The following is an 8,897-nucleotide window of genomic DNA, read 5'->3' on the forward strand; positions in this document are numbered from 1 at the left end:
CCAGTCTCAAGCCAGCTGTGTCAGAAATCCTAGATCACAGGAGAAGGGTGGCAAGAAAGGATATGATTATTTCTTGTTCCATTTTCCATTAGAGGTGAGAATGACAAGGAACTCTCTTCTAACTCCTCTTGAGGGCATGAAGAGGGTTAGCAGGAGAAGGGCTGGGAACCCTGAGGTCTCCTGTAGGACCTCATATCCCACAGGCAAGGACTAAGAATTAGGATTAAATATTTTAGTGGGATAGCTCTAAACCAGTATTAGCAAGCACAGCCAGGGTGAGAATTCCTGGAATCTGACTGGGACCCTGGCAGTGAAAGCTGGGACTGTTGAAAACCCAACTTCAGTGTTTGCTACTCAAGTTGAGCGTGCAGGGCCAAGATAATCAGATCCCAGGATAGGCAGTTTGACAGTGAGAACAAAAGGAAGAGGCTGGGGCCAAGGTGCCTAGATCCCTCGAGAGAGAAGGGGTGGGTATTGGGAGGAAAAATGAGAACTGGGGGAACTCAGGAGTCTGGGTTCTGAAATAGCAGCAAGTCAGAATTCCAGGATCTCTGTCCACCCTCCTCTTCCTCTTCCCTCTATCAGGCAGGAGAGAGAGAAGGAGGGTACTGGAGAAGTAGCCACATGGAAACATTCAGGCATGGTGGGGGAAAGAGGAATTTAGTGCTGCATTGGCCCTGCGTGGGGCTGGGAAGGGTCAGGAGGCTGGGGAGGGGTGGTGGGGGTCGGTCCCAGGGTTTCACGACGCCATCCCTTGCGGTGGCCATGTACACAGTGTGTATGACCACAGCCCTCTTCTTCCTCCTCATCACTTTCCGTGGAGCTCTCGCCAAAGGCCGGGGGTTTTTCATAAATACAGCAGCATTTTGATGAGCGGCGGCGCATGCGTTCATTGTCCACAGTGTCACTTGTCCATTCCACCTTTTTCTCTGGCTTCCATTTCGGAAGTTTGATGGTAAGGCTACGGTTCTCGGGCTCGGTTGTCACGGTAACCGTTGTCTCAGTGACGGTCTCGCTCAGCCCAGCCCCTGCCTCGGACCGTGGCTAAGGCTCAGGAGAGGGAGGAAAGGAGGAAGGGGGATGACACACCCTTCTCTTTTTCTGTCTCTGAGGTCTAGGAGAAGCAGTATCGGATTCAGTGGTAGCCAGGATCCTCCACCTTCTTTTTACCCTTCCTCCTGGGCCTCCGCTTCTGCACCCCTGGAGATAACCTGACCAACCCCACTTCCGGCTCTGCTTCCGGGTGATTTTTTTGTACAAATAAGTCAAATATGTCATTTTTGGATTTTAGGGGACCTAATATCTAAAACATTAATGAAGTCAGAAAAAGATATAATTAGTAATTTGATTTTGGAAAGTTTGTCCAATATCAAAGGTTTAAAATATTTCATAGTATAAAATAGAATTCTAGGTCACCCTAAGTTATTCATTTAGCCAAAAATGATAACTCAAAAATTTTTAAAAGGCATAAAACTTTACTTATTGATACAGGGAAGATTTAGTTTTCCAAAAAATCTATCTCTTGTCTTTCCTTTCTTTTTCCTGTGGTTTATTCAAAAGGCAAACAAAAATCTTCATTATCCTTTAATATTACATACAAATCTTGTTCATGGCCAAGTGTGGTGGCTCATACCTGTAATCCCAGCACTTTGAAAGGCCAAGGTGGGTGGATCATTTGAGGTCAGGAGTTCGAGACCAGCCTGGCCAATATGGTGAAACCCCATCTCTACTAAAAATACAAAAAAAAAAAAAAAAATAGCCGGGCGGGGTGGTATACCTGTAGTCCCAGCTACTCGGGAGGCTGAGGCAAGAGAATCACCTGAACCTGGGAGGTGGAGGTTGCAGTGAGTTGAGATCACACCACTGCACTCCAGCCTGGTTGACAGAGACAAAAAAAAAAGAGAAAACTCTGTTGTGCTTTTATTCCAATGTTCAATTTATGGAAAAACTTTAATTTTAGCCAATATGTTTACACACAGAATGTTATATGTAAAAGTCTTGTTTTTGGTACTGTAAGGAAAAATTAGCATTTAGACAAAAAGTTTTTTTAGCAAGGTAATTTTACTTTTTGCAGAAAGGGTGCTTTTTGCAGATGGAACAATGACAAGAGCACACCTAAACAAAGGAGGGAAGCGATGTTTATTTTTTATGCAGCCTATTTTTGCTACTGTGTTTTGTCTTCATTGGCTGGAGCTAGACCTTACAATTTAAACTAAAACCCAACTGGCTAATAATTTAAAACTTTTTAAAATAGGTAAAGGCAATAGAGAACAAAGGAAAAGAGGAAGTTGCTTGCGAAAGGACTTAGAAAAGTAATAATATTTTTAAATAAGGAAGGGGCATAAGCTACAAGTTGGGACATGCCTGTGAGCATGTTTAGCATAAATATTTTGGTTAAAGTACAAGGACATCAAATGTACTTTTTTTTATATTTAACAGCTACATAGAATAGGGCTTAACAAAGAGTTATTAGCACAAAGCAAGGAGGCTTGAAAGAAGTTAATTTTTAAAAGAAACTATTATTTCTAACACTTATATTTTTTAACAAGGGAAACTTTGAAGAGACAACTTTTTACTTTCTACACAGAATTTCTTTTACAAGATTAATTTTTCACAAATCTTATGCAACTTGCTCAAACCTTCTAACTTAAAACAATCTAACTTATCTAACTTAAAACAATCCTTTAACCCTATAAACTAGGCCAAAAAGAAAGCACCCACATTCCTATGCCTTCTTATAATCTTTTACCAAAAACACGTTTCACTTTTCTTTTTTTCTTTTATCTTTTTTTTTTTTTTTGAGATGGAGTCTCACTCTGTTGCCAAGGCTGGAGTATAATGTTGCGATCTCAGCTCACTGCAACTTCTGCCTCCTGGGTTCAAGCGATTCTCCTGCCTCAGCCTCCCCAGTAGCTGGGACTACAGGAGCACACCACCACACCTAGCTAATTTTCGTATTTTTAGTAGAGACGTGGTTTCGCCATGTTGGCCAGGCTGGTCTCAAACTCCTGACCTCAGGTGATCCACTTGCCTCGGCCTCCCAAAGTGCTGGGATTACAGGCGTGAGCCACTGGGCCTGGCCTCACATTTCACTTTTCTTACACACCTTGCACGTAGAAGTGTTTCTTCAGTAGTCTTAATTACATGTTACCGTCAGGCCTCTGAGCCCAAGCCAAGCCATTGCATCCCCTGTGACTTGCACTTATATGCCCAGATGGCCTGAAGTAACTAAAGAATCACAAAAGAAGTGAAAAGACCCTGCCCCGCCTTAACTGATGACATTCCACCATTGTGATTTGTTCCTGCCCCACCTTAACTGAGTGATTAACCCTGTGAATTTCCTTCTCCTGGCTCAGAAGCTCCCCCACTGAGCACCTTGTGACCCCGCGCCCCTGCCCACCAGAGAACAACCCCCTTTGACTGTAATTTTCCATTACCTTCCCAAATCCTATAAAACGGCCCCACCCCATCTTGCTTCGCTGACTCTCTTTTCGGACTCAGCCCATCTTCACCCAGGTGAAATAAACAGCTTTATTGCTCACACAAAGCCTGTTTGGTGGTCTCTTCACACGGATGCGCATGAAATTTGGTGCCATGACTCGGATCAGGGGACCTCTCTTCGGAAATCAATCCCCCGTCCTCCTGCTCTTTGCTCCATGAGAAAGATCCACCTATGACCTCAGGTCCTCAGACTGACCAGCCCAAGAAACATCTCACCAATTTCAAATCCGGTAAGCGGCCTCTTTTTACTCTCTTCTTCAACTTCCCTCACTATCCTCAACCTCTTTCTCCTTTCAATCTTGGCACCACACTTCAATCTCTCCCTTCTCTTAATTTCAATTCTTTTCATTTTCTGGTAGAGACAAATGAGACACATTTTATCCATGGACCCAAAATGCCGGCGCCGGTCACGGACTGGGAAGGCAGCCTTCTCTTGGTGTTTAATCATTGCAGGGATGCCGCTCTGATTATTCACCTACGTTTCAAAGGTGTCAGACCACGCAGGGACGCCTGCCTTGGTCCTTCACCCTTAGTGGCAAGTCCCACTTTTCTGGGGGAGGGGCAAGTACACCAACCCCTTCTCTCCATGTCTCTACCCCTTCTCTGCTCTTCTGGGGCAGGGGCAAGAACCCCTCAACCCCTTCTCCTTCACCCTTAGCGGCAAGTCCCGCTTTTCTAGGGGAGGGGCAAGTACCCCAACCCCTTCTCTCCGTGTCTCTACCCCTTCTCTGATTTTCTGGGGCAGGGGTAAGAACCCCTCAACTCTTTCTCCTTCACCCTTAGCGGCAAGTCCTGATTTTCTCGGGGAGGGGCAAGTACCCCAACCCCTTCTCTGTGTCTCTACCCCTTCTCTGCTCTTCTGGGGCAGGGGCAAGAACCTCTCAACCCCTTCTCCTTCACCGTTAGCGGCAAGTCCCGCTTTTCTAGGGGGCAAGAACCCCCAATCCCTTATTTCCATGCCCCAACCCTTTCTCTGCTTTTCTGGAGGGCAAGAAACCCCCACCCCTTCTCCGTGTCTCTACTCTTTTCTCTGGGCTTGCCTCCTTCTCTATGGGCAAGCTTCCACCTTCCATTCCTCCTCCTTCTCCCTTAGCCTGTATTCTTAAGAACTTAAAACCTCTTCAACTCTTACCTGACCTAAAATCTAAGCGTCTTATTTTCTTCTGCAATGCCACTTGACCCCAATACAAACTCGACAGTAGTTCCAAATAGCCAGAAAACGGCACTTTCAATTTTTCCATCCTACAAGATCTAAATAATTCTTGTCGTAAAATGGGCAAATGGTCTGAGGTGACTGACTTCCAGGCATTCTTTTACACATCAGTCCCTTCCTAGTCTCTGTGCCCTGTGCAACTCGTCCCAAATCTTCCTTCTTTTCCTCCCACCTGTGCCCTCAATCCCAACCCCAAGTGTCTCTGAGTCTTTCTATTCTTCCTTTTCTACAGACCCATCTGACCTCTCCCCTCCTCACCAGGCCGAGCTAGGTCCCAATTCTTCCTCAGCCTCTGCTCCTCCACCCTATAATCTTTTTATCACCTCCCCTCCTCACACCTGGTCCGGCTTACAGTTTCGTTCTGTGACTAGTCCTCCCCCACCTGCCCAGCAATTTACTCTTAAAAAGATGGCTGGAGCCAAAGGCATAGTCAAGGTTAATGCTCCTTTTTCTTTATCCCAAATCAGAAGCGTTTAGGCTCTTTTTCATCAAATATAAAAACCCAGCCCAGTTCATGGCTCATTCAGCAGCAACCCTGAGACGCTTTACAGCCCTAGACCCTAAAAGGTCAAAAGACCATCTTATTCTCAATATACATTTTATTACCCAATCTGCTCCTGACATTAAATAAAACTCCAAAAATTGGAATCTGGCCCTTAAACCCCACAACAGGACTTAATTAACCTCATCTTCAAGGTGTACAATAATAAAAAAAAAGTTGCAATTCCTTGCCTCCACTGTGAGACAAACCCCAGCCACATCTCCAGCACACAAGAACTTCCAAACGCCTGAACCACAGCTGCCAGGCATTCCTCCAGAACCTCCTCCCCCAGGAGCTTGCTACAAGTGCCAGAAATCTGACCACCAGGCCAAGGAATGCCCACAGCCCGGGATTCCTCCTAAGCTGTGTCCCATCTGTGTGGGGCCTCACTGGAAATCGGACTGTTGAACTCACTTGGCAACCACTCCTAGAGCCCCTGGAACTCTGGCCCAAGGCTCTCTGACTGACTCCTTCTTGGCTTAGTGGCTAAAGACTGATGCTGCCCAATCGCCTTGGAAGCCCCGTAGACCATCACAGATGCTGAGCTTTAGGCAACTCTCACCGTGGAGGGTAAGTCCGTCCCCTTCTTAATCAATACAGAGGCTACCCACTCCACATTACCTTCTTTTCAAGGGCCTGTTTCCCTTGCCTCCATAACTGTTGTGGGTATTGATAGCCAGGCTTCTAAACCTCTTAAAACTCCCCAACTCTGGTGCCAACTTAGACAATACTCTTTTATGCACTCCTTTTTAGTTATCCCCACCTGCCCAGTTCCCTTATTAGGTCAAGATATTTTAACCAAATTATCTGCTTCCCTGACTATTCCTGGACTACAGCCACATCTCATTGCTGCCCTTCTTCCCAATCCAAAGCCTCCTTTGCGTCCTCCTCTTGTATCCCCCCACCTTAACCCACAAGTATAAGATACCTCTACTCCCTCCTTGGCGACCAATCATGCACCCCTTACCATCTCATTAAAACCGAATCACCCTTACCCCACTCAGTGCCAATATCCCATCCCACAGCATGCTTTGAAAGGATTAAAGCCTGTTATCACTCGCCTGCTACAGCATGGCCTTTTCAAGCCTATAAACTCTTACAATTCCCCGATTTTACCTGTTCTAAAACCAGACAAGCCTTACAAGTTAGTTCAGGATCTATGCCTCATCAACCAAATTGTTTTGCCTATCCACCCCATGGTGCCAAACCCATATACTCTCCTATCCTCAATACCTCCCTCCACAATCCATTATTCTGTTCTGGATCTCAAACATGCTTTCTTTACTATTCCTTTGCACCCGTCATCCCAGCCTCTCTTCGCTTTCACTTGGACTGACCGTGACACCCATCAGGCTCAGCAAATTACCTGGGCTGTACTGCCGCAAGGCTTCACAGACAGACCCCATTAATTCAGTCAAGCCCAAATTTCATCCTCATCTGTTACCTATCTCAGCATAATTATCGTAAAAACACACGTGCTCTCCCTGCTGATTGTGTCCGATTAATCTCCCAAACCTCAATCCCTTACGAAACAACTCCTTTCCTTCCTAGGCATGGTTAGTGCGGTCAGAATTCTTACACAAGAGCCAGGACCGCACCCTGTAGCCTTTCTGTCCAAACAACTTGACCTTACTGTTTTAGCCTAGCCCTCATGTCTGCGTGCAGCAGCTGCCACTGCTTTAATACTTCTAGAGGCCCTAAAAATCACAAACTATGCTCAACTCTCTCTCTACATTTCTCATAACTTCCAAAATCTATTTTCTTCCTCATACCTGACGCATATACTTTCTGCTCCCTGGCTCCTTCAGCTGTACTCACTCTTTAAGTCCCACAATTACCATTGTTCCTGGCCCGGACTTCAATCCAGCCTCCCACATTATTCCAGATACTACACCTGACCGTCATGACTGCATCTCTCTGATCCACCTGATGTTCATCCCATTTCCCTACATTTCCTTCTTCCCTGTTTCTCACCCTGATCATGCTTGATTTATTGATGGCAGTTCCGCCAGGCCTAATCACCACACACCAGCAAAGGTAGGCTATGCTATAGTACAAGCCACTAGCCCGCCTCTTAGGACCTTTCATTTCCTTTCCATTGTAGAAATCTATCCTCAAGGAAATAACTTCTCAGTGTTCCATCTGCTATTCTATCTGCTATTCTACTACTCCTCAAGGATTATTCAGGCCCCCTCCCTTCTCTACACATCAAGCTCAAGGATTTGCCCCCGCCCAGGACTGGCAAATTAGCTTTACTCAACATGCCCTGAGTCACAAAACTAAAATACCTCTTAGTCTAAGTAGACACTTTCACTAGATAGGTAGAGGCCTTTCCTACAGGGTCTGAGAAGGTCACCGCAGTCATTTCTTCCCTTCTGTCAGACATAATTCCTCAGGTTAGCCTTCCCACCTCTATACAGTCTGATAACAGACCAGCCTTTATTAGTCAAATCAGCCAAGCATTTTTTCAGGCTCTTAGTATTCAGTGACAGACTAATGGTCTATTAAAAACACACCTCACCAAGCTTAGCCACCAACTTAAAAAGGACTGGACTATACTTTTACCACTTTCCCTTCTCAGAAGTCAGACTTGTCCTCAGAATGCTACAAGGTACAGCCCATTTGAGCTCCTGTATAGACGCTCCTTTTTATTAGGCCCCAGTCTCATTCCAGACACCAGACCAACTTAGACTGTGCCCCCAAATAACTTGTCATCCCTACTGTCTTCTGTCTAGTCATACTCCTATTCACCGTTCTCAACTACTCATACATGCCCTGCTCTTGTTTACACTGCCGGTTTACACTGTTTCTCCAAGCCATCACAGCTGATATCTCCTCGTGCTATCCCCAAACTGCCACTCTTAACTCTTGAAGTAAATAAATAATCTTTGCTGGCAGGACTATGCTGAACCTCCTTAGGTACTCTCTAATTAGATGTCCAAGTCCTCCCAATTCTTAGTCCTTTTATACCTGTGTTTATCCTTCTCTTATTCCATTTAGTTTTTCAATTCATACAAAACCGTATCCAGGCCATCACCAATCATTCTATACGACAAATGTTTCTTCTAACAACCCCACAGTATCACCGCTTACCACAAGATCTCCCTTCAGCTTAATCTCTCCCACTCTAGGTTCCTACACCACCCCTAATCCTGCTTGAAGCAGCCCTGAGAAACATCGTCCATTCTCTCTCCATACCACCCCCCAAAAATTTTTGCCGCCCCAACACTTCAACACTATTTTGTTTTATTTTTCTTATTAATATAAGAAGGCAGGAATGTCAGGCCTCTGAGCCCAAGCCAAGCCATCGCATCCCCTGTGACTTGCACGAATACGCCCAGATGGCCTGAAGTAACTGAAGAATCACAAAAGAAGTGAAAAGGCCCTGCCCCGCCTTAACTGATGACATTCCACCATTGTGATTTGTTCCTGCCCCACCTTAACTGAGTGATTAACCCTGTGAATTTCCTTCTCCTGGCTCAGAAGCTCCCCCACTGAGCACCTTGTGACCCCGCGCCCCTGCCCACCAGAGAACAACCCCCTTTGTAATTTTCCATTACCTTCCTAAATCCTATAAAACGGCCCCACCCCATCTCCCTTTGCTGACTCTTTTTGGACTCAGCCCACCTGCACCCAGGTGAA

At 45.7% G+C, this 8,897-nt stretch overlaps 1 pseudogene; it reads right to left on the reverse strand.

Annotated features, from left to right (window-relative positions):
- Positions 1 to 697: 697 nt before the first annotated feature.
- Positions 698 to 7,160, reverse strand: LOC129007294 (E3 ubiquitin-protein ligase PPP1R11-like; annotated as a pseudogene).
- Between the last annotated feature and the right edge of the window lie 1,737 nt (positions 7,161 to 8,897).

This window comes from Pongo pygmaeus, chromosome 1 (assembly GCF_028885625.2).
Source record: "Pongo pygmaeus isolate AG05252 chromosome 1, NHGRI_mPonPyg2-v2.0_pri, whole genome shotgun sequence".
Lineage (NCBI taxonomy): Eukaryota > Metazoa > Chordata > Mammalia > Primates > Hominidae > Pongo > Pongo pygmaeus.